Source organism: Strigops habroptila, chromosome Z (assembly GCF_004027225.2).
Source record: "Strigops habroptila isolate Jane chromosome Z, bStrHab1.2.pri, whole genome shotgun sequence".
Classification (NCBI taxonomy): Eukaryota; Metazoa; Chordata; class Aves; order Psittaciformes; family Psittacidae; genus Strigops; species Strigops habroptila.
In genome coordinates, this window is record NC_044302.2 from 70,885,578 (window position 1) to 70,912,173 (window position 26,596).

Sequence of the window (26,596 nt, forward strand, 5' to 3'; positions counted from 1 at the left end):
ATAACACACCAATGTTTTAGTTGTTGCTAAGAGGTGCTTACCCTGATCAAGGACTTTTCAATGTCTCATGCTCTGCCAGCAAGGAGTGGCATGAGAAGCTGGGAGGAAGCAGAGAGAGGACACCTGACTCAAACAAGCCAAAGGGTTATTCCATACCACAGCAGATCATGCCCAGCATATAAGCTGGGGGAGTTACCCAGAAGGGACTGATCGCTGCTCGGGTCAGGCTGGGTATCTGTCAGCAGGTGGGGAGCAGTTTTATTGTGCATCACTTGTATTTATTAAGCGGTGTTTTCATTGGTTGGTTTTGGTTTGTTCTGGGTTTTTTTGAGGGGGTGTTTATTCCTTTCTCTCTTTCACTTTATTTCCTATTGTTATCATTATTATTACTATTCATTTTAGTAATAATTCTATTTTACTTTATTTAAATTACCAAACTGTTCTTATCTCAACTCATGGGGTTTAGCTTTTTCCTGATTCTTCTCCCCATCCCACTGGAGGGAGGTGGGTGAAAAGGGCTGCATGGTACTTAGTTGCCAGCTGGGCTTAAACCACAAACGCAACATTACTCCCTGTATAAGTATGTATATAAATGTTTGCAGGGACATAATCATTATTCTTGCCACTGCAAGACTTCATATTGTTTATGGCAGTTTGCCCCACCCATCTTGATATCATTCATGTTCTGGAACTCCTTTTGGGAGGTCATCAGAGAAGCAGAGCCCAGGCCAATGAGGTGCTGAGGCAATCAGTCCTGATCACAGAAAAGCCTCCTAGGTGAGACTGTGGGGCTGCTGTCAAGAAGGAAAACCAGTGCTTTCATTTCTGTCTAGCGTGCTCACCGGCTTCTTGGTGCATATGAACTCTTTGTTTAATTTGTATTTTAACCTCTTAGCTCCTTGCTACTAATTCCAGTAGGAACTAATAAGCAGTTTTATACCGGTAGGAATTTAAAAGCATGGACGTTTCAGAAGCATGTATTGGAAAAATGTGTAAGATATGAAACAAAACATACCTTGGCTCAGAAAAGTTAGGAGAAGGCTTATAACCAGTATAACAAGTACTGCTTGAGTGCTATCAAGTAATTTACTGACCTCTGTGTGCTTTCCCCCTACAATAATATCACTTGTGTTCCTTAAGTGGCATTACATTGGCAACCAGACATTCTAGAGCCATTCTGCTGGATGGCATGTGCAACCATCGAAAAATATAATCCTTGCAATGAATTAAATGAAAAACTAACCAGAAAAGCAGTACATTTTACAAGCCTAATAGCTGGCTTGAAAGTGTATCCTGGGGTTTCAGATGATCTCATAATCTGCTACAGCAAATTTAATAGTATTGTTGCCTGGAAGCTAAGCCATTACACTACGTTTAATTTCACTAAGATGTAAATTACATGGTTCAGTGTCATATAGTGCTGGCTACTGCCATTGCAGATTCTAGTTTTTGCAGCTGTCAGGAAGTCTAATGTTTATGGGGATTTTGTTTAGCTGGAAGTCTTAAGCTTTTATAGACTTTTTTAAAAACAATTATTTTTTCCATGCCTTATTGGTTATTACTCCATCTCATCTCTGCACTCACCTCTTTTCTAGCAATATTAACAGAATAACAGGCTGATTCTCTGAAGTATATCAATAAGTACTCAGTCTTTGAAGAAAAAAAAACCAATATGACTTGAAAGTGACTTATTAACTGTTATCATATTTGGTTTTAGTGAGTCTTTAAGCCAAAAAGTAAATGCTCTTCTTATAGAAAAATAGACAGCTTGGGTGTTTATATTCCATCATTTATGGTAACTGCCAGGATGAAATTTGAGGAGACATTTTGTATTACTATTACCACATAACTTTTACCAGAAAAATACAGATAAAATTTGGTCCTAATAAGTACATCAACACTTCTGTTATAATCTGAAATTTCCAGCTGAATTGCATAAGAAAATAGCCTAGCTGACCATCCATAAAACATAATAGATGTATCTTTAAAGTAGTAGACCATATTTTTCTGCCTTTAAAGTCTAATACCGTAATTGACTGTTAACATCAAGTCATAAGCTCTAATACCAATTGTCTTGACTACATTTTACAAGTACTATGATGCATGGCAATTAAAATGCTATGGGAGCTTATTGTTTTTTCTTTCAAATGTCTGTTAGTTAAAAAATATCTTACTCTTGCACATCTGTATATTTTTATCTTGACACTTGACTGTGCGTGGCTCTGTTGCCTATCTACACTGCTTGCCAATGCCAGGCTTCTGACAACTTAATTGATTCTATGCATGCATATATGGGAAATCAGTGGAGACTTCAGATTAGCCTTTAACAGTAAGTACCGTTAATAAACAGATGATTCACCATAGAGATTATGCTTCAGATGACAATATAAATCAACAATAACTGAAGTCAATTGTAAGCACACAAAATTTAAAAAAACATTATCTTTATCTTGAAAACTTAAAGGATGAATGTTTCAGTTACACAAATTTACAGATATTTACAGAAATTGAGAAATTTTTACAGAAATTATCCTTCTACGATAAAGTGACCCAGCTGTTTGATGAGGTAAAGACTATAGAAGTTGTCTATTTGGATTTTAGTAAAGCATTTGACACAGTCTCCCACAGTTCTCCTGGAGAAACTGCTGCTCATGGCCCGGATAGTTGGATTCTTTACTAGTAAAGAACTGCTTGGATGGCCAAGCCCAAAGAATGGTGTTAAATGGTGTCACATCTAGCTGATGACCAGTCACTAGTGGTGTCACTCAGGGCTTAGTATTAGGATCGGTGTTGTTTAATATTTTCATTGATGATCTGGATGAGGAGATTGAGTGCACCCTCAGCAAACTAGCGGATGTCGCCAAGCTGGGTGGGAGTATTGATCTGCTGAAGGATAGGAAGGCTCTGCAGAGGGATCTGGACAGGCTGGGTCAATGGGCTGTGGCTGATGGTATGAGGTTCAACAAGGCAAAGTGCCAGGTCCTGCATTTGGGCCACAACAACCCATGCAATGCTACAGGCTTGAGGAAGAGTGGCTGGAAAGCTGCTCTGAGGACAAGAACCTGGAGGTACTGATTGACAGACACTCAACATGATCCAGCTTGTGCCCAGGCAGCCAAGAAGGCCAACAGCATCCTGGCTTGTATCAGAAACAGTCTGGCCAGCAGGGCCAGGGCAGTGATCATTCACCTGTGCTCGGCACTGATGAGGCCACACCTCGAATGCTATGTTCAGTTCTGGTCACCTTACTACGAGAGAGACGTTGAGGTGCTGGAGCAGGTCCAGAGAAGGGAAACAAAGTTGGTGAAGGGTCTGGAGCACAAGTTGTACGAGGAACAGCTGAGGGAACTGGGGGTGTTTAGTCTGGAGCAGAGGAGGCTCAGGGGGTCCTTATCACTCTCCATAACTACCTGAAAGGAGGTTGTAGTGAGGTGGGGGTCAGTCTTTTCTCCAAAGTAACAAGCAATAGGACAAGAGGTAATGGCCTCAAGCTGCAGCAGGGGACGTTTAGATTGGATATTAGGAAAAATTTCTTCACAGAGAGGTTAATCAGGTATTGTAACAGGCTTCCCAGGGAAGTGGTGGAATCACCATCTCTGGAAGTGTTCAAAAACCGAGTAGATGAGGCCTTAAGTGACATGGTTTAGTGATGGACTTGGCAGTCCTGGGGTAAAGGTTGGACTTGATGATCTTAAAGGTCTTTTCCAACATAGTTGATTCTATGATTCTATGAAATGCATTAATGTTTGCAGCTGCCAGTTGGCTCCTTTCATGTAGTAAAGCCATTGCCTACATTTTGGTTCTGGCTGTATTTGTTTGCTTATTGTAGCTGTTCTTATACACTGGTACAAATTCTCAACTTTATATGACACCTGTGGTATGGCAGCCATTCAGTGACTGTGTGAGAGAAGGCATGATTCTGTCAGTGCTCTGTAACATTGCCACGATTAGCAATCATCTAAAAGCAGCAATAATATTGCTGTATATCAGAAATATATTCTAAAACCAGCTATAAGATCTCCTAGAAATTGTCTGAATTTGTCTTTGAAATTGTCTATAGAGGAACTTAAAATCATGTAATGGAAGACATCAACTGGGGTTTTATCATGTATTTGAACTGAGAGGCTGGTTCTGTGTTTTGGGACCAATGTAAGGGATTTTTACAGATGTTTGTTTCTAGAAGAAATTTTAGGTAGTACAAAAACTAAGGGTCTTATGATCTTAACAGCCTTCTCCAACGAAACTGTAACCAGCCAGAGCCAAAACCTTCCTCTCACCTTTGCTTCTGTCATTTGTGAGTTTTAATCAGCCTACAGAGAAAAGAGTCCTAAATGCTATCCTATTCTAGGTTTCAATTCCTTCATGCAAAGCAGGCTACATGTGCTTACTCAAGGTACAGTAAAGTTCTATGAAATGAGTAGCCTGGCAGGCGTTTGCCATTGTCTGCAAAGAGGCTACAGAAGGGAGCACAAACCACTTTTAAATGAGATGTAATAAACATATACAGTCACTAATGAAGAAAGCAATAAGGATTCAGAAATTATTTTAACTATAAGATTCTCTGTGATAAACACCAATTGGAAAAGAACGATGGTCAAATGCTTGGCACAAACAACTCAGCTATGAAATAGTGATCTTCACCACAGTGAGTGGAAGCACAAGCTTGAAGATTCACAGCATTATAAATATAGCTTCTGTATTCCTCACTTGATGGGGGACAAGAAAGATGGGAACTAATAGGTATATGGTGAATGACTATCTACAACTCTTATAATGCATTTAACCTTAATAATGTAGTAACATCATAGAATCATGGAATAGTTAGGTTTGGAAAGGACCTTAAGATCATCCAGTTCCAACCCCCCTGCCGTAGGCAAGGACGCCTCACGCTAGACTATGTCGCCCAAGGCTCTGTCCAACCTGGCCAGGGATGGAGCATTCACAACTTCCTTGGGCAACCCATTCCAGTGCCTCACCACCCTCACAGTAATGAACTTCTTCCTTACAGCTAATCTAAACTTCCCCTGTTTAAGTTTGAACCCGTTACTCCTTGTCTTACCACTACAGTCCCTAACGAAGAGTCCCTCCCCAACATCCTTGTAGGCCCCCTTCAGGTACTAGAAGGCTGCTGTGAGGCCTCCAAGAAGCCTTCTCTTCTCCAGGCTGAACAGCCCCAACTTCCTCAGCCTGTCTTCATGCGGGAGGTGCTGCAGCCCCCTGATCATCCTCATGGCCCTCCTCTGGACTTGTTCCAACAGCTCCATGTCACCATGGAGGACACCAGAACTGTACACAATACTCCAAGTGAGGTCTCATGAGAGCAGAGTAGAGGGGCAGGATCACCTCCTTTGACCTGCTGGTCACGCTTCATTTGATGCAGCCCAGGACACAGTTGGCTTTCTGGACTGCAAGCACGCACTGCTGCCTCATGTTCAGTTTCTCGTCAACCAACACGCCCAAGTCGTTCTCTGCAGAGCTGCTCTGAATCTCTTCTCCACCCAACCTGTAGCTGGGATTGCCCTGACCCAGGTGTAGGACCTTGCACTTGGCTTGTTTAAACTTCATAAGGTTGATATCGGCCCACCTCACAAGTGTGCCCAGGTCCCTCTGGATGTCATCCCTTCCCTCCAGCATATCAACCTAACCGCACAGCTTGGTGTCGTCGGCAAACTTGCTGAGGGCGCACTCAATCCCACTGTCCATGTCACTGACAAAGATATTGAACAAGACAGGTCCCAACACCGATCCCTGAGGGACACCACTCGTTACTGTTTTCCAACTGGACATTGAGGCATTGACCACAACTGTTTGCATGTGGCCATCCAGTCAGTTCTTTGTCCACCGCGTGGTCCATCTATCAAATTGATGTCTCTCCAATTTAGAGACAAGGATGTCGTGCGGGACAGTGTCAAACGCTTTGCACAAGTCCAGGTGGATGATATCAACTGCTCCGCCTCTGCCCATCAGTTCCGTAGACCCATCATAGAAGGCCACCAAATTGGTCAGGCAGGATTTCCCCTTAGTAAAACCATGTTGACTGTCACCAACCACCTAGTTGTTTTTCATGTGCCTTAGCATGCTTTCCAGGAGAAACTGCTCCAAGATTTTGCCAGGCACAGAGGTGAGACTGACTGGTCTGTAGTTCCCTGGGTCTTTCATTTTCCCCTTCTTGAATATGGGGGTTATATTTCCCTTCTTCCAGTCATCAGGAACTTCACCTGACTGACTGCCATGATTTTTCAAGTATGATAGACAGTGGCTTAGCAACCTCATTCACCAGCTCCTCCAAAACCTGCAGATGGATTTCATCAGGTCCCATGGACTTGTGCACGTTCAGGTTATTGAGATGGTCTCAAACCTGATCGTCTCCTACGGTGGGCCTCAGGTCTTCTTTCTCACAGTCCCTGCATCTGCCTTGCGAGACTTGGGTGGTGTGGTCAGAGCATTTGCCGGTGAAGACTGAGGCAAAGAAGTCATTAAAAACCTCAGCCTTCTCCAAATCCATGATAGCCAGTTCTCCCAATAGCTTCCAGAGAGGACCCACATTGTCGCTAGTCTGTCTTTTATTTGCTACACACCTATAAAAGCCTTTCCTGTTATCTTCCACATCCCTTGCCAGCTATTAATTCTAACTGGGCCTTTGCTTTCCTAACCTGGTCCCTAGTTTCCCAGACAATATCCTTGCATTCTTCCCAGGCTGCCTGTCCTCACTTCCACCTTTTATAAGCTTCTTTTTTCCCTCCAAGTTTCCTCAGCAGCTCCTTGTCCATCCATGGAGGTTTCCTGGCGCTCCTGCCGCACTTCCTTCTAGTCAGAATGCAACAGTTTGCTTTAGAGTGCTCTGGCTGAAACTGAAAAAATCTACCAGTCCCAGAAACACAAGGGACCATGAAACTTGCCGTGTCAGAGGAAGAATTCCTACATCACAAATGGATGATGTAGGAAACATTCCTAGATCACATACACTAGTTCAAAATTTTTCTGCACTCCCTGTTCCTCTGGACCTTTTATTTGGGAGAAAAAAACTTAAAAACTACAAAGTAAAGTTCTGCAGTCATGGAAGTAGTAGGGTTTTTTTCTTTATTGCAGACGGTTTTGCATACATGCTTTATATGTAAATGAGGTGTCTTTGATATTCGGTTTATCGATATTGCAGGACATGTGGTGACTTAGTGCTTCATGCTCAGAGATTATGGTATTCTAAAAATAAAATGGCAGTAGAAAGCAAGAAAGTCAGGCTAGCTGGAAACTGGCAAAAAATCTTCAAATCTCTTTTCTGTTCTGTCCTAGAAAAGCATTTGCTAAATTAGGCCTTTTAACAGAAGAAATAAAAAACAACAAAAAATAACCCAAACAATGCAGGTAATATTTTGTTTAGTTCCTGTTTAAAAAAAAAAACAACTATGAATCACTGATACTTCTGTTATATGTAACAGAAAATATTGAAAAGTGAGAAATTCTTTGAAAGGCAGGTCACTTGTGAAATGCTCGGTTGTAGTTAGTTCTTTTTCTTTTAAGAATAAATTTACAAAAAAAAAATCATTACACAGTGAACATATTTTTTTTCCACTTCACTGATAATTATATGGTACTATTCTCAAGACTTATCTGTATCCTGTCTTCTGAAATCTGATCTTAGAACACAAATTTTAAGGGAATAAAAAGTGAGCAACCATGACAGCATAAACCAGCAACCCACATCCATGTGTTGCAACATTATGCACTGAAATGAGAATCATGTGAACTATGTCTGAATTCCAAACACTTCTGGTTTTTGTTTCTCTGAGTTGCACAGTTGGCATGCAAAGCCCACCAAAAAATTGGATGATATATAACCCTACATTATTCCCCAGCTCAAAGTTGGGTAAGTGGGTTTTATGTGAGAGATTTTTCCCTTGTTTTTTCACTAAAAGCAAGACTCCAAACTTAACCTGATCCCATATCAATATTACATTCCTACATATTGAAATATGCTTAAACTCTTGACATTAAAATTATGGTTAAATAGTAGATTGTAATAGTAAAACACTATGGATTAAATTAGTTGTTTACTTCAGAGTTCCATATTTCAGTGCTACATGCAGAAATGCTATTCAACTTTTGTTTTCAACAAAGTTGTATTTAGCTACCATTAATACATATATGGAACTCTGTGCTTACCTTTACTTTTTGGTTCTTAATCCTAAAATGTCTTATTTCACATTCAAGATACTTTGCCTATCTGAAGTATTGGGGAATATGCTTAAATTTGTTATTATTTGGAAAATGGAATTCAAAGTGACTTCTTTATAAGATCCTTTATAAAAAGGATTTAAAACCTCTCCAACCTCTGCAAGTATAAGCCGAATCACAAGCCCTATGTTTTGTGTTTGCATTGCTAATTTATCCTCATCTTATTGAAAATTCTGGAATTTTGCACATTCTTTTTAGGCTATTTCAGTATCAGATTACATTCTGTCAATGTCTCATTTGAGCCTAATGTTTTATTCAATATCACATGTATAGGACTATATAAATGTAATGATTCTAAAAGATGAGTGAAGCTAAAGCTCTTTAGAAATTTATTACAGATGTTATTTTATCTTTATTTCACAGCTTTCATACTACGAATTAGTAATCTAATTCTACTTTTTCTCAGACCAGTTTGCTTTCTTTTTCTTAAGACAACATTTCTTCTAGAGAGGTTTTATGAAAGTATGCTAAATCAGTCAGAAAAATGTTTAACTTTGCTATGCAGAAGAACATCCCCAAAAATGTTGTTCTTCCTATGGAAAGTATTTGTAAGTTTTCCCCAGGATGAGATTAAAGAACTACAAAATTAATAGCACTTTTATATTAAGGAAATTAATAATAATAACAGTTTTAAATATATAATTTATTTTTCTTTTGTAGTTGATGTAAATTGAGAGAACAAAGGTGCTAAAGAAGATTTTAATTATGCTTGTAGATAATTAGATTATTTATATTGTATGCTAAAATATCTCAGGTTTCCTTCACTTTTTCTTATTTGCCAAAAATACAAAAGGATGAAATTATGTGTTAGAAACAGATCCGACTTCTGCTCTGCTTCTTATACCAATTCTCCCTACTTTTTTCTCTTCGTTATGATGTGATTTGTCCGCTAAACCACAGAAATGCTTGTTATTGGACGTGCTTTCTATCTCAGTCTTATTAATTCTCAGTTTCCATAAGAACATCAGAAATGCTCTACGCAGAGAAAACTATGCTTTGTCCAGCACAATACTTTTTCACTGGTAGTGACAATAGAAGATGCTTCCACCCATTCATAGAGTTATAGAATCATAGAACCAAGGAATCACAGAATCATAGAATGGTTTGGATTGGAAGGGACCTGAAAGATCACCTAGTTCCAACCCCCCTGCCATGGGCTGGGTCATCTTCCATTAGACCAGGTTGCTCAAAGGCCAGTCCAACCTGGCCTTGAACACTTCCAGGGATGGGGCTTCCACGACTCCTCTGGGTAACCTATTCCAGTGCCTCACCACCCTCACAGTAAAGAATGCGTTCCTAAAATCTAATCTAAATCTAACCTCTTTTAGTTTAAAGCTATTGCCCCTTGTGCTATAGCTATAAGCCTTGGTAAAAATCTCTCTCTGTCTTTCTGAAAGGCCACTTTAAAGTTCCCCAGGAGTCTTCTCTTCTCCAAGCTGAACAATCCAAGCTGTAACAGCCTTTCTCCATGGGAACAGCGTTTCAGCCCTCTGATCATTTTTGTGGCCCTCCTCTGGACCCACTCTGATCTAGGTGCAGCACTTTGTCCTTTGCATGTCTAACTTCATACAGTTTTCATGGGCCCACTATCAAGCATGTCAAGGTCCCTTCAGGAGGCATCCCTTCCCTCTAGCAAATCAACTCCACCCTAGCTTGGTGTCATCCTCAAAATTGCACTCAATCCCGCTATGTCGTTTATGAAGACAGCACTGGTCCTTGTATGAAGCCCTGAGGGACAGCACTCATTTCTGATTTCCACTTGGACATTGAGCATTGACTGCAACTCTTTCGACATGTCCTTCCAAGCAGGTCCTTATCTGTATAATAGTCAGTTTGTCAAACCCATATATCTCCAATGTAGCTGCCAGAATATTGTCGGGGACTGTGTCATAGGCCTTACAGAAGCCTAAACAAATGGCAACAGTTGCTCTTCCCTTGTCCATTAACACTGTCACTCCATCGTAGAAGGCCATCAGATTGGTCAGGCATGATTTGCCCTTTGTGAAGCCATGTTGGCTGTCTCTCATCACCCCTCTATTTTCCATATGTTTTGACATGTCTTCCAAGAGGATCTGCTCCATGATCATACTGGGCATGGAGGTGAGGCTGACTGGTCAGTAATTCCCAGGGTCCTACTTTTTACCCTTCTTAAAAATGTACTTGATGTTTCCCCTTTTCCAGTCACTGGGGACTTCACCTAACTGCCACCACTTTTTAAATATGGTGGAGAACAGCCTAGCAACTCTGTCTGCTAGTTCCTTCAGCACCCGGGGATGCATCTCATCCTGGGATGTGTTCCTCACAAATTTCCTCATCCTCTACACTCACAGGATTAAGGACATTAGAGGCCGTGTCCCTGCCTATTCTCTTAGGATCCACTTACCAGTTTGTCTTAAATTTATCTCACCCCTTTGTGGACCTGCTGATGCCATTTAACCCAATAACCTTCTGCGGCAACAAATCCTTGAAGTTCATTACCGGCTTTATAAAAAAGTAAATAGTCTGTTTAAAATTTATCTCTTTCTCTTTCAAACTGATATTCCTTCCTCTTGCCCCCTAATTCTAATATTTAGTAAACATAGTGCTGTCTTTACCTAAAGCTTCACTTTCTTGGCTCAATCATACCCAGGCGTTTGCCTTGCCTTTGCCTCACCTTTGCCTCTTCAATGGAAGAGCTTTAGCCTTTTAGTCATTCCTCATTAAGCTCTCTTCTCTCTCTCATTTTAATGCTTTATACCTTTTTTAACTTGGCTTTACCTTCATGGAGATGCAGAGAAGATAGCTGCATAAAGTATTCACAAAAAAGCATACGAAGATTTATATAATATCAAAATGACACCGTCTATCCTTTTCTTACTACACCTTCTGATTGTGATGAGCATTTTCTCGGCTTTTGTGAATGCCGCTATGCAGCAAATTATTGATTTCAGAGAGCTGTCAATGATAATTCCAGGATATCCCTACTGAGTCACAATTGCCATTCCAAATTCAGTATCCTCTAAGTAAAATTTTGATTATTTTTTCCCTAGAAACTTTACATGTATCTACACTGAAGTCTATCACCTTTTTGCTTTCTCACTCAATGTTGAAAGGTCCTTGAGGACTTTCTCATGAGCAATATGGCATGTGGCTACCCAAGAGAGCTCAGTTCTCATGACCTCCAAAAATTTACAGGTCACTGAAAGACACTGAGCAAAACTATTCCCACTACAAACTCTGGCATTCCCCAGAACGCCACATGCAGCTTTTCTCCATTCTGAGCTGGGAATACTAAATCCACCCCTCTGCAAATTTCTCCAATCTTGCAACAATTCAATTTCTCTAAAACCATTTGGCAGGTAACAAAAACACAAGGCATGAAGTCAGAGTCATCTGTCTCTCATTCTCAGGGTGCTCTCTAGAGCACTTTAGGCAGATGCAAGTGACTTCAACAATCTAGCATCTTCTGACAATGTGGCTTTTACCATATGTGGGTTGCACACCTTAGGCAGGAACTTGACACTTTCATGTCTGAGTTCCTTCTGGTTTCCTAATGTCATCTGATCCCAGCATACAACTCCTGTCTTTGGTCTAATACATCTATAAATTTCCCTCATAGTGGGGGCAAGTGGGGCAAATATAGAAATCTTTCCAAAGGTTTCAGAAGACTGGTAGGAAGAACTCCCTTAACTTCTTTTCTATCATATCATCATTCTTGAGTACCCCTTTTACACAGTTTTCAAGTAATGCTACTGATTCCCAAGATGGCCTTCTTCTCATGTATTTAATAACATTTTGCTATCACCTTAAGCATTATTTTAACAGCACTGTGATGTTTGTGGTTTAGTTGCATAAATCTACCACCACATTTCTACTTAAAGAGCTTAGGGCCTGCTGGGGGAAAAAAAAAAAAAAAAAAAAGGAAGAAAAAGAGTGAGCTAAATAAGTTGTAAATAAAACAAGAGGATTGGAAGAGTCTGAAGTAACTTTCATTTCAAGCAATAGAAAGACTCTAACTGATGTTTGTGTGAGATCAGTGAAGTACTAAGCCTCTTGAGTAATTACCATATTATAACTGAAAGAACAATATGCATTGACTGATAGTTATACTACTCAATTGAAAAAAGGTGAAGCGCAAGGAATAACAAACCTTTCACAGAGCCAAATACTGTGCTAATTTTAGAAAGAAGTACTACATTAACACTTTTATTTTGACATTGTAAAACATGGTTTCATTTCCTGAAGAAATGCTTTTCTTATAAGACCATTTTATTCATTTTCAAACATATTAGAATTTGGGGTAGAATACTGTATAGAATAACCCCTCTTGAGAGCTTTCTACAACATTTTGTGGCATAGTTGATGCTCATCAATGTCCTGTATGTCATGAAAAACAACAAAATCACTAAACTAAAAATTAGGGAAAGAGGGGTGCAACAAAGAATGACAGCAGGTTTATAAAATAAATGTAAAAAAACCCACAAGATAAAGAAAAGGATAATTTAGAGGTGCATAAGCTTTAAAAAGACATAGGCTTTATTTTTGCTTCATTGCATCACTTCAATCAACACCATTAATGTATACTACTGTGGCCCTATATGGTGTCTGAATGTAATGAAAATACTATGATCGTGATATAATTATGTGTAATATTTTTTGAAATCCTTCATTTTGTATGACTGTTGCTTAAAGGGTGATTGTTTCCCAATTAAAATAAAATAAAAAAATGAAAAGAAATCCAAATACGAGTATATCAATGTAGTTTTATACAGTCTTAACATATATCTGTCACCAGCCTGTATCCCTGTGGCTGTTACATCTGCTACAGATTACAGATGTTTTAGAATAGGAAGTGTTGTCTTTCCTTTACTTTGAATCATGTTTTGAATAAAACTGGTAATAACTGGAATCTTACTGTTAAAGATTTCAGATTTCTAGCAGGGTATTCCTACACATGACAGCATCCTACCTGTGTATTTCAGATCTGTGTTGTCTATGTCATGCTATGGAAACAGAGTTCAGAGATAGTCACTTGCATGCAGGTCAAGATTTTGAAAAACAGGGACTAAACATTCATCATCAATAAAAAGGTTCTAAATATGTAAATCACAGAAACCACTGTGGTGTCTATATAGCCGTAGGCTTTTTATGAAGGTTTCTTTTTTTCAAATAATAGTAGGCTTTAGCAGCCCTCCTTTGTCATAAACTATTTTATCATTTCTATAACAGGAAAAATAACAGTCTCAAATTCTGTTTCTTTTGTACCTCTTGCCTTGTGCAGTGCTCTGCACAGACAGCAACAGAACTGCATAAAGCATTCAATATTATGCTGTGAAACAAGGTCATTAAGCACCTGAGCCAAAAGCTGTTGTGATAGAATAGAGAATTCCAGTTGACTTCAATGGGATTTGAGTCAAGTGAAATCAGTTAGCATGTACAATAAAGACTAGATATTTCAAAATTTGCTGTGGTGGGTTGACCTGGGCTGGGTGCCAGGTGCCCACCAAAGCTACCCTATCACTCCCTTCCTCAGCTATACATGGGAAAGAAAATCTAAAGAAAGGCTCATGGGTTGAGATAAGTACAGGGAGAGATCATTCACCACTTACCACCATAAGCAAAACAGACTCAACTTGAGAATATGAATTCAATTTATTACCAATCAAATCAGAGTACGACAACGAGAAAAAAGCCCTAAAATACTTTTCCCTCATCTCTCCCTTCTTACCAGGCTTAACTTTACTCCAAAATTCTCTACTTACTTCCCCACAGTGGCACAGAGGAGGGAGAATGCGGCTTGTGGTCAGTTCATTACACGTTGTCTCTGCTGCTCCTTCCTTCTTAGGGCAGGACCCCTCACACTCTTCCCCTGCTCCATCATGGGATCCCTCTCACAGGAGACAGCCCTTCACAAACTTCTCCATTGTGAGTCCTTCCCATGGGCTGCTGTTCTTCACAAACTACTTCAGAGTTGGTCATAGCCTCCTTTGGGCATCCCCTTGCTCTGCTGCTGGGTCCTCCCCAGGCTGCAGGTGGATACATGCCTCACTGTGGACCCCCATGGGCTGCAGGGGCACAGACTGCCTCACCATGGTCTGCACCATCGGCTACAGGGGAATCTCTGCTCCAGCATTTGCAGCATCTCACTGCCTCCTTCTTCACTGACCCTGGTGTCTGCAGGGCTGTTGCTCTCACATATTCTCATTCCCCTGTAAGGCTGCAGTGCACAGGATTTTTCTCCCCTTCTTAAATATCCCAGAGGTGCTCTCACCATCACTAATGGGCTTAGCCTTGGCCAGTGCTGGGTCTGTCTAGCAGCTGGCTGGCATTTGCTCTGTTGGACACATGATAAACTTCTAACAGCTTCTCACAGAAGCCACCGCTGTAGTTCCCCCACTACTAAAACCTTGCTACACAAACTCAATACATTTATGTAATACAAACCTTGCTTAACTGTTCAGTCATTATATGAGACCATTTGACTAGATAATGATCGTGTATTTCTCTGATGTTTATATCTAGATTAGCAGCAATATTTTAGTGTAGCTGTTCTCCTGAAAATAAGATGGTTTCTATTTTGTGAATAATAGAACATTTTCTGTCAACATATAAACAAGTGTATTCTTATATTGTTCAAATTTCCATTTCTCTTCAGCCTGAATTTCCATTCTTGTAGTAGCCACTTGAGTTCAATGATCAGTATTTGTGTTAGTATTATAGTTTTTAAATCTATTACTTCATTTAAGGGGCTGGACTTCCATGACTGTTCTGAGGCCTTGCAAAATGCAGAACAAATATTATCCAAAAGTTTGTATTTAAAAAAGGAGAAGAAAAAGAAAAAAAAAAAAAAAAAAAGAAGAGGAGAGGGAAAACAGCTGTATTTTTTAAAGAATTCTATGTTCCTTCCATCCCATTAATTCCTTAAAGTATTTTTCCATTCATTTTTCCCATGACACATTCATCACTTTCAAAAGCCAAGTCCAAATGAACCAGATGTGCTGAACATGCAAATAACTGGAAAATGGGTTTCCCTGGTAACCAGATGAAAGCCTTCAGAACAGCTCCACCTCCTGCTCAGCTTGCCTTTCCCTTTTAGCAGTTCAGTAATAGCAAATCAAGACACTTATACACAGATTGTCCCCTCCACTTACATGAGCAGGGGGTAACCACTTCAGGCAGGATTCAGAAAGGAGAGACATTTCAGTGTTTTCACTGGTTTATTCTCTGTAAATCTGTAACTCTTCTGTAATAGCAGCACATGGATTGGGTAGGATGGGCATTTTTGCAGATGGTATCAGACAACAACTGCCTTTCACATTGTTCCTTGGCAATGTCATAGTTAACTGTGTAGAATATCTGCTAGAATGCCACTCCAATTAGCACTCATTTATCTGGAATCCCTTCCCCGGAACTTTATGTTGCTGTTGCAGAGTATTTTGAAATTCAGATGGAATCTAAATGCCTACCCAGAAAACTCACCTACCATAATCTGCTAGCTCTTTTCCCACATACTTTATACAGTTCTGCAGATACCAGAGGTGTAGCAATGAAGGCAAGCCTCCTTTCTCCTTGGCTGCATCCTGCCTTTTCCCATGGTTGTCAGCAGTTCATTTGATTGAGTTGCCTTGGTCGCTGGCAAACAAAACTTCTAGTACAGTACCACTGGTATGATTAAATTGCTGGAACACTTTAGCATAGCTTTGGCCCTTTGTGCTCCTTTATGTAATACCAATGTGAAAGGAATAATACAGCCCCAGAGGATATTCAACATTAAGTGGCTCTGTAATCAAGATCCCTTACCCTTAATATAATGATCTTTTCTGACCTTGCAAATCTTTCCTTTTACACACCCAGACCTCTGCAGTGTAACTAGAGAAATTTTGCTATAACAATAAAGTTCAGTAGAAATTTTCATCACATGATTAGGCAATCATGATTTACCCTGGGAATGAGGAGACCCTTTGATGCATTGCTCCTGTTTTCATTCCTCATCTGGTCAGGGAGAGGTGGAATAAATCATAGTGCTTCCACCTAGACTAGAATAAATTTCTGAAGGGATAGCTGAGTGAAGTAGACTTATTAAAAATTGTCAACTGAAATGAATGCAGGACAACAAACAACAGAAATATCTTGCCCTGTTAATGAGATGCTGCTATCTGTATTAGCATGTATTTGCTCTATTTCTAGTTTTCATTGTATTAACATGCTAATGTTGATATGATACATTACTTTCAGCCATGCAGGCATGAAGCCAATTTTTAGGAAACTGGACTTCCAGAGAACAAAAATGGAGAATCAATGAATAAGTAATTTGCAAAACTAGTCAGCCTAACTCTACACCAGAGATACGGAGTTTATAATCCTTGTTTTTTCAGTATGCCACTATAATTAACAATGTACATATGATTAGCATTACCAGTGATCTCTTCTAGATGCTGGCACCTCGTTTTTGTTCTGATCTTCTTTCCAGTAGAAGCAAATATTATACCTGACTTTGTTTTGGTAGGATTGCATCCTTTGAATAATAACACAACACAGAGTATCTGACACAGCATAGTATGAATGAAACATGGAGACCCCACCCCTCCCTTCCCTTCAAACCAAACCAAACCAAGCTAAACTAAACCAAACCAAACCAAACCAAACCAAACCAAAACAAAACAAAACAAAAACAACTGCAAAAAAGTAATTCCTGAGGAGTAAGTTCTGGTTCATCAGAATGTAGAGCACCTTGTTTAGTTGACAGCAGTATTATTGCTTGGACTTAGGGAACATTCTTATTGATTCATGAATATTCCTAGGGGATAGATTAATGTTTTGTGAACCATACAGCTCTGATGAAATTGCTGTTTAACATGCTAAAGTGCCAAATTCATCTTCTCCTTCTACAAAAGAACTTCCTATAATAAAGACTCTTTGTAATAGCAATAAGACATCTCTGTGGGGAATATTTATCATGAAGTGTTTGCACTTTGAAATACTAGACATTTTGTCTTGTATATAGCTCCCTAAGGTTATGAGTGTATGGTATTATCCAATACCTTCCATTCAACTGTATAGCTTAAGTATTACTTGGCACATTCTGTCTATACATTGGTCTAAGGTTAGATAAGCCATGCATTTATTAAACTTCGTAATCTGTGGCATGACCTTTATTGTGTTTCACATCATTTGCCAGAGAATGCAAAAATCAGACAGAAGACCCACCAAGCATATTAAGGTAGATAGACAGGCAGGTAGATAAATAGGTGTGTAGACAGATTTCAGTACAGGTAGAATTTCTACAGAGAAATCTGTGCCTCATGTGAGAGAACAAACTCAGATCTCTTTCTGAGAGCCCAGCGCTCTAAGGACTCATTAAGGTGCTCATTAACATGCTCCCAGTGCTCAGCCAATAGAGTGTACTAAGTACACACCAGATATGATCCTCCATGTCCCCAGTGATCTACCAGGTTCAAATGACCCTCTCCTCGGCTGAATGTTACTGATATGAAACATCACCTTTACTCTTGTCCTGTGGCCTGATTGCAGCAACTCTGTAATCACAGCTGTGCTTTTAGAAACTCTCCTCTTTGTGTGGTACCCATTCATCCAACCGTCTTCCACAAGGGAAAAAAGAAGTCCCAGTATAAATTACTTCTGAAATAGTACAGAGGCTTTACAGCACTTTCATACAGCACAAAACGTAAGAGTTTATTCAGAAAATTATGAGACTTCATGACTATGCAGAAACTACTATTTCATTTGGCAATTATGTACAATCTGCAAGGAATGTTTTGAGATCTGATACAGTTATATGTTTTTCATACCTGTTAGAAAAAGGAGAACTTTAATCACATTCATCATACCTTTAGTGAGGAAACTGAGTCTAGACTGGGAGGACAGATTACAAATAAGTTATAGATCTGTAGAATCTCAAAACCTGTGTCTGCAATTCGCAATGGAAATAGTGTCCTTAACAGGTTGAAGTAGGTAATAGGTAATAGAAAAATGCACATCTTCAAAAAACCCAAGAGGGAAGATCTAGGGAACTGTAAGTCAGCCTCACATCAATCCACAGGAAGATCATAGAAAAAGACCTCTGGGATTTGCTCAGCTCTAAGAAGAGAAGGGTCAGTCAGAGGAGACTTTTTTGCTGTTTAACTACTTAATGAGAGAATTTAGAGAAAAAGGGAAGAGAGGAGAGAGGAGAGGAGAGGAGGGGAGAGGAGAGGAGAGGAGAGGAGAGGAGAGGAGAGGAGAGGAGAGGAGAGGAGAGGAGAGGAGAGGAGAGGAGAGGAGAGGAGAGGAGAGGAGAGGAGAGGAGAGGAGAGGAGAGGAGAGGAGAGGAGAGGAGAGGAGAGGGGAGGGGAGGGGAGGGGAGGGGAGGGGAGGGGAGGGGAGTGGAGGGGAGGGGAGGGGAGGGGAGAGGGAAGCACCAGCCACAAGCTGGAATACAAGGAACCTTAGTAAGATTTTTCATTATTGTTATTTTTTAACAAAAAAGGTTAATCAAATATTAGAAAAAGTTGACCGCATATTTTGTGACATTTACATCTCTGCAGATATTCAAAACTTGACTTAACAAGCAACCTAAGCATGCTGCTCAGGTCCTGCATGCTTAGGAATGGAATGCTGCTTTGGCAGACGTCCCTTCCTATATCATCCATTGCATGATTCTGTAATTCTGTGGTTTCCATAGTCTAGTGGAAAGCTCAGGCCTGGAAGGTGATCTGCGTCTTTCTTTTCTAGAATGCAGAGTAAAGCTTCTGGTATATGATTTCTAAGACTTGGAAAAAAAAAAACAAAAAACGCCCAAAAAACCCAAAACAAACACAAAAACTTTGTTTGTCTTGTTGGAAATATTAAACCTATAGAAATAATAAAGCTAGTCTAATAAGAAATATTATTTCTTGTACTAATCATAATAATGACTACAAAGTGATTTGCGAACATGGAAAAATGCCTAGCTAGCATTAATGTGACTAAATGTTTTATAAATTGCTGAAAAGGAGAATGAAAAATTGTTGAAGAGTCAGTGGGATAAGATGGAATTGCAGGCAACTGTACTGAGCAAGGTAATGCAATGAAGTGCTTTCCGCATTTATCACTTCTGTGTTCCCAGTCTCCCACACCAAGTCACTTTGGCTCAATAGTTTTCTATATTGGTAGAGATTTTATTGATCATATTTCACACTGTGCTAACTTAGCACTCAGTGTCTTGTCCTGCTTTCATGTGTTGTCTTATTGGATAGATTCAGATCTACTAAGGGGCACATTGCAAAATGGTGCAGAGATAGTCATTATCTCTGCATGACTGACTTCCCAAAGAGGCAGTCTCTGGCACTGTTGGCACTTGCTGGTGGTTTGGAGCATCTTCTCTCACCACTCACTATACATTACTGTCGTACCAGCCCAGGACCATGCATTTAGTAAGGCTGTGTCTGCAGGAAAAGAGAGAATGGGGAGGCATTGACAGAGAGGAGGACATATCAGAGACTATGTTATATGCTCACATATGATTTCGTTATGTGCAATTGCACCTAGTTTGAGAAAACTGCATTAGAGGCCAGAGATAACATGCCTTCGTACACTAGGAGAAAGGCATCTTAAAGTCTATCTTCAGAAAGTGTCAAAAAGCACTACCTTGCCCTTCTAGAAGATATATGGCATTATTTATCTTAATGTTCTGTTTTCTAGACTTTTTCTTCCCTTTACACTTGTGCTATATCCTACATTGCTGCTTTTTCCTGGCCTCTTCTCATAGCACTTTGCAGTTGTGTATGTGGGTGATACTGTAGTCTTAAAAAATTAAAATAAAATTAAAAAAAAAAAAAAAAAAGTCGTTAGATTGTGCCATTGTGTCTCAGTTCCTGAACTTCAGGTTCATTCTTGAACTAGACTCTTTCACAAAGTACCTACAGTGCTCCACTTTTGGCGATTTTTTGCACCTATACTTCAACCATTAATTTCTTCTGACAGCAGTTTCCAGGTCTGACATAAAAAACCCCAGAAGTCTTCAATATTATAGTCAGAAGCCAAGTTAAATCTAGATTTTTTTTGAGAACTACGTCTAAGTTCATAATCACAGAATTACAGGATGATAATTATATCCCATGAACTGAAATAGTATTAAAATAAAAAAACACCAAAAAAATCCCAAACTTCTGAAAACCTCAAACACCCTTTTATCAAATGGGTGTTACCCTTATCTAAAAAGGATGTTTGAAACCTCTAAAGACATTTCTCTAATAGACTGATAAAGAGACTGACTTAAAGAAATCATTTTGCCAGGTGTTTATTTAAGTGTTTAAATGAGTGTTAAATGAGAATCTTTTAGAAGAAAAAAATATTCAATCAGTGTAGGAGTAATCAGATTTGTAAACCAACAGTGAGCATTTTTAAAATACATTAAAAAAAAAAAAAAAAGGCAAAAAGAGAAGAATGGTCTTTGAAATAAGGTGTAACTAATCTTGGTTAGAGACCTTATTTTAGGGTAAGGAATTTTCCTGCAGAGAACTTGGAATATTTAGGAATGAGAAAATAATTTCTTTCTGTCTTATGGATGATTTCAATGTAGAGCTTCTCAATTTTATTACTGAAAAATATATATGATGAATATTGAAAACATTCCTTGCTACTGAGAGAGTAAGATTCTGAATTCCTTGACACAAATGTGAATTACAAATACTTCCAGAGAGTTCAATGCATCACATTTTCAGCCAGAGATAGTCACACAGATATGCTGCTTGCAAATGAATGGACTGGCACCAGTTTATGGAATGTGACTTTTGGGCCTACATAACATTGCAAAACTTAAGCATTGGAGAAAAAGCATTTGAAGAAATATTAAGCCTGATGTTTATAGGATATATTCAGGTGGACTATTGGGAGAACCTTTGTTTCCTTCGTCAGACTGTGTCTACTTTCACAGCAAACATCCTACATTGTTTTCAGATATGACATATGTAGCTTCTTCTATGCTTTTGCCACTGCCTTACTTGTTTGCATAGTTCCTAAATATCCACTACACACGTAGATAACTGCTTCCCTAACATCAAGATTTCTTCATGACCAGCACCCAATTAGAACTTCAGAAATTGCTCTGAGCATCATGTAGTTACATCTACATGACTGTCGTGTTTTAACCCCAGATGGCAACTAAATAGCCTGCAGTTGCTCACTCAAATAACTGAGCATATATTTCTGAAGCAATAGGAAAAGAAACAAAAATTCCATATAACTAAAGAGTAAAATATAGGGATCGTTTCAATGATTTGTTATAGGTATTTTCCTTACTACTGATGCAATCAGATCCAGACATTTCAAAATTCAGTTACAAAATGTGGCCCCTTGTGTCTAATTCTTTTATTTAAGGTGGCTTTAATAAGTTACACAATTATGACACCATATTCTTCAACAGACAGCAACCTTTTCCTGAAATTGCTTTAACAATCATAAGAAAACAACTGTTCCATTGTGATTCCTTTCAAGCCACTGTACTAGAACAAATTCAGCCCATTCTAATTGGGTGACATCAAGCAGCAGTGAAAATGCAATTTGTTGTGAAATTTATTTTTTGCATTTTGCTGTTAGAAACCCAGTGTTCAGCTCTTTCACAGCTCTCCTTTGGACCTTATCAAAGAACATGCTAGCTGGAGGGCATCAGCAGCACTGATCACTCAAAGGGAAACAGAACAGCTGTGTTCCTGACAGCTGGAGCAAGCATGACGTCCATCAGCAAACAATGGGGATATCTAAAATTGTTCTCCTTAGCAGGGTGCCCCCAAATCCTGTTATGTTGTAAATGAGAGTTCTCAGCTACTGCCAATTCCAGCTATTATTTTTCCAGTACATGCTAAATATTTTTTTTTACATCTGTGTATTAGTTTGTCATGCTGTCATTCATCATCCATAAAGTAGCTGTAGGTAAGAATTAGAAGAAGATAAGCTGTTTTAGAGAAGCTCAAGCCCTAAGAATCCTCATATGCAGATGCCCAGCAAATGCTTACTCTACAAGCATACCCAGAAATTCCATATAAGAAATACATTTTTAGCTCATATTTTTAAGCCTAAAAGGAGTTGCTAATGAGGTGAATATCCTCTTCCTGAATCTTCTCTGCTTCATTCTTTTTAAATCCCGATACTGGTATCAACACTCCAAGAGTTTTATCTTGATTGTCATCAATTCCCTGATATCAAGATAGCTAGATCTGAATTTTATGTTCTGGTGTCCAGAATACATTAACTCCTATGAAGTTACGCATATCATAGATCTTATTTTAGACTGTTCACTAAATGCTCCCTGCAGAGGAATAAAACAACATTAAAAAAAAAAAAAAAAAAAAAAAAGTGGTACATAGTAGTACATGTTTGATGTTCTGGATTCTGATCAGTGTCACTGAGACATTTCCTCTTTGCATCTTTTGAGTTCTATTTAGAATTCTTTTAATGGCCTTTCATAGTGTTTGTTCCTTATGTGAAAGTGGCTTGTTGATTAATTAACCTGTTCTGTTAAAGAGGATATGATTCATCAAATAAAAGAAGTTGATAGCTTATTTAGCTTTACTTCTATCTTTAGTTTTATATATTTCAGCTCTCAAAAATCTCTAACCCATTTCTTAAGCCATTAGCATCACCTGAGGTGAATTATACCATTACAGATGTAGCTTCAAAAAAATTAGTCCAAACTGTGAAGCTCAAAACAGCTTTAGAACATGGCCTTATAGTAAAAAAAATTACAAGCATGCTGTTCACTGTCTTATTCTTTCAGGCCAAATGTTGCTTGGGAATACACATACATTATATTTGGTATATGAAGTTTTAAACTGGACTGTCTATCTCTATATAAATAGGAGTAGAAAGACAGATCTCAAGAGTCGCCTTCAGACTTCCAGCCTTCCAGCATGCACTTCATGTGTTCGTGCTTTCCATGGTTTAGACTCCCTGTTGCCAGTCTCTCAGAGCTGAGATGTACACAGTTCTTCAAAAAATGCCCCCCCAAAGAAAAAAAAATCTTAGATAATAACTACATCATACCAATTTCTCAACCACATGCTTCTATGTACATTTTGTGTGATTGTATTTTTGCAAAAAACAAAATGATGAAATTTTGCCCAGAGAAAATAAAATAATAATGTATTAATGAATATGCCTCTTCCTTCAAATTTTCACTTGCAATCAAGACATAAAAGAAGCAACAGTTAAACTATTAGTATTGAAAAATCCAAAGAATGCAAAAAAATTTTGACTCAAAGGCTGTTATTCTGCAAATACCTTAGTCTACTGTGTTTATATATTAGAGTGATAATGAGAAAGACCATGGGAACATCATCCAGGCTTCTGACTTGCTACACAGAGCAGTAAATTAAGGTCTAAGTATCATCTATACTAACCTGTCTGAACTTCTAATTTTTATAAAGTTACAGATTTGTTATTTAAAGAAAAAAATTATGATGCCTGCAGGTGAAATCTAAACATCAGTTCTTTATCGTACAGATAACTCTTATTTATGCAGGTGTCATGTATACCTTTTCGCATGTTGTTAAGAATAATTTCTTTTGCTTGTCTAGAAGACAGACTGCAGCTTTTCCTAACAACTTAGCCAGGTGGGCAGGAGCAGTTCCCCTGGTGTCTCAGTGGGTTGCGACCCACTGACAGCAGCATGATTTAAGGCTCTTACATAGGTCTTTTTTATTAGCATAAAGAAAGGGAGTTAAAGGGGAAGGGAATCACAAGTATATAGGACTTGACAGTGCCCAGGGGTAGACTGTTTTTCCCACTTCCAAGAGGGAGAGTATGCTGTCTTGTACAGATGCCTCCCAAAAATTGTCTAAATTGCCTCTGAAGCAGTGATGCACTGTGCTGGCCCTAGCTCAGGGCTCTGACTAAATGCAGTAATCTAGCTTTTACAGCTGCAGTATGACAGGCAGAGAGGCAAGATGACTTAATGAACTGTGTTTTCTTATGTATAAAGCATGAAAACAAAAACTGATTGAAAATCATTTGAAAACAGAAAGACTTCTTCCTACCTGTTCTTTGTCAGCTAAGAGAGGTTTTCAGTGGAATTCAAGATTTCTTTTCATTTTAAATAAGTCATTTATAATCTCAGTAGTTCTAATTTACTATAAGCAAAACATCAAATCGGTAATGTGTTTAATATGACTTATTAAATTCCCATTAGACTAAATTACCACCCTTAGAGATATAGAAAACTATTCCAAATTAATTTGTGTCTTTTGATAACTATGTATTTTACCTATTTCTAAAAAAACGTTGATAATTTTAAGGTCTGTGCTACAGCAGTTTATTTGGTCTTTATGCTAAGACCAAGACACTTCGGTCAGATTATATATATCCTGTTCTCTTTGCTGAATCTTTATTTCAGAAGAAAATAATAAACTAAAACGCTCTTTCAAGAGTCCTTTCCATGCAAGAATGAGATTCAATTTATTTTGAGGGTTCTTTGGCTGAGGTCTAGTATGAAATAACCTTTACACTTCACCCATATCTGTCTAGACCTTACTGGGCCAGACAACAATCTGGCATCCTCCAGGAATATTTTTCTAATGATGTCCCCATTATTTGTCAATTGCAAGTTGCATAGAAAGGAAGCAGTTTCCTGCCATTTTTAAAAGCCTGTTTCCAAATCCTTAAAACAGTTAAGAAACTATTTTTTTTTTTTTTTCTTGCCCACCTAAATCTCAAATGAGTAAGCTGAAAAGCTTATTGTAGAAAATATTGCCATTTCTTGAGTGGATTTTACTGCCTTTTACTGGGTTAGAAAGTTACCTCCCTTGAAGTGCTTCTTAGAAACAAGAAGAACCTGTAAGATGATGACAGAATGTTTTCTTCTTTGAAATGAGTGGTCTGAAACCTAGGTTATGACTTCACAGAGTAATAGTTGTTCTGCATAACTGCTTTCCAAAGTTTTAAAAATGTAGGGAGGCACAACATACTAAAGGTTAATATTCACAGGGAGCATTAAAACAGAACTGCCACGCTGCAGCTAATGTGCAGAATTATAAATTGACTTACTGCTGGCTGTATATACACATGCATATGTATATGGTATGTGTATTTGTGCACAGGAAATTTTATGCAGTTAGCTCACAAGCACTATATTCAGACAAGTCATTGCCAATTGAGTATTTCTTGATTTATGTACAGTGTATTTCTTACACAGCTGCTGTTGTAAGCTGTTAATGACATCTATTGGGGCCTATTTTTGCACTTAAACCACACAAACTTTAAAATCTTTACATGCAATGTGTGACCTTATTTTCCAGTACCTAACTTTAATATATATATCTTTATGTCCCTTCGTTACATCTAAAACAAAACATCTAAGTTAAAAATTTGCTTCTATTTGTCAAAGTTAGCAACAATATGCTAACAATGAAAATCTTACAAGTATTACATTTTTTTGTATGAAGGAGTAAATACCATGCATTTATTTAGTCCTATTTTATTCTTATTTCTCAACAAGTGCTGAAATATATCTAAGATATCTTGGTGGACAAAAGAAGGATTAGCATTAAAATATAGCCCACCGTAGTTTGCATAACCCTATAGAATGTAGTGCCAAGTTGCCTTAACTGTCTAATTGCATTGACTAACTTGAAGAACGTCAGAAGTACAACGGTATTAATCTCTTAAATTGTACAGGTTTTCTATTGATTATCACCATAATTTTGTAGGACACAAATTAAATTTGAAGGCCTTCTTAAGAAAAGCTTTGCTGAATATAAATCATAGGACAAAATAAGTGAAGAAAAAAAGGCACTACAAATCCACCAGTTACCTAATGCCCTTAGTCTCTGTGCTCTACTTATCAATGTACTGATTCTTAGTTTATAGGTTGTTCCATTTTCATGTTTCTAAATGTATGTATATATCATAATTTATATGTTCTGCAGGTTACACTTGCTGACTTAAGAAACACTAGCTTAACTGTTTTTCTGAATCAAAATCTTTGTGTAGCTTACATAGTTAAGGGGACGTACCTCCAAGGCAATTTTTCTCTTAACTTGCCTTATGGTTTTGCAAATAACAAGTCATTCTGCCAGCCTCCCATCTGTGCTTCCCTTTCTACACTTGGAACACATACTTTTGCTTCTTCTTACATAATTTTAATGGACATACAACACTGCTGATGTTGCTTTCTTTGTTTTTGTATAATCAAGAAGCCCTTAATTAACAAATGGATTTTCTTTCTGGGTCCAGTCTAAGGCATTTAAAAATAAAAACAATCTTAAGCATACTCTTTATAAACTTCTTCCTGTTTCTTGGCCACATTTGGTCTTTGCTATTTGCCTGTTTTTGCAATAGGCAGAAAGTCTCCATCTTTTTTTTACTGTAGTTTGCCTGTGGTAGAAGAAGTAGGATACCTGGCAATCCGTATTGA

At 38.5% G+C, this 26,596-nt stretch overlaps 1 protein-coding gene across 50 annotated transcripts in view; it reads left to right on the plus strand.

The window, feature by feature from the left end:
- The window catches only part of PTPRD (protein tyrosine phosphatase receptor type D), a 1,245,299-nt gene that overhangs the window by 698,284 nt on the left and 520,419 nt on the right, over nt 1–26,596 (plus strand). The gene's annotated exons all lie outside the window — the stretch shown is intronic.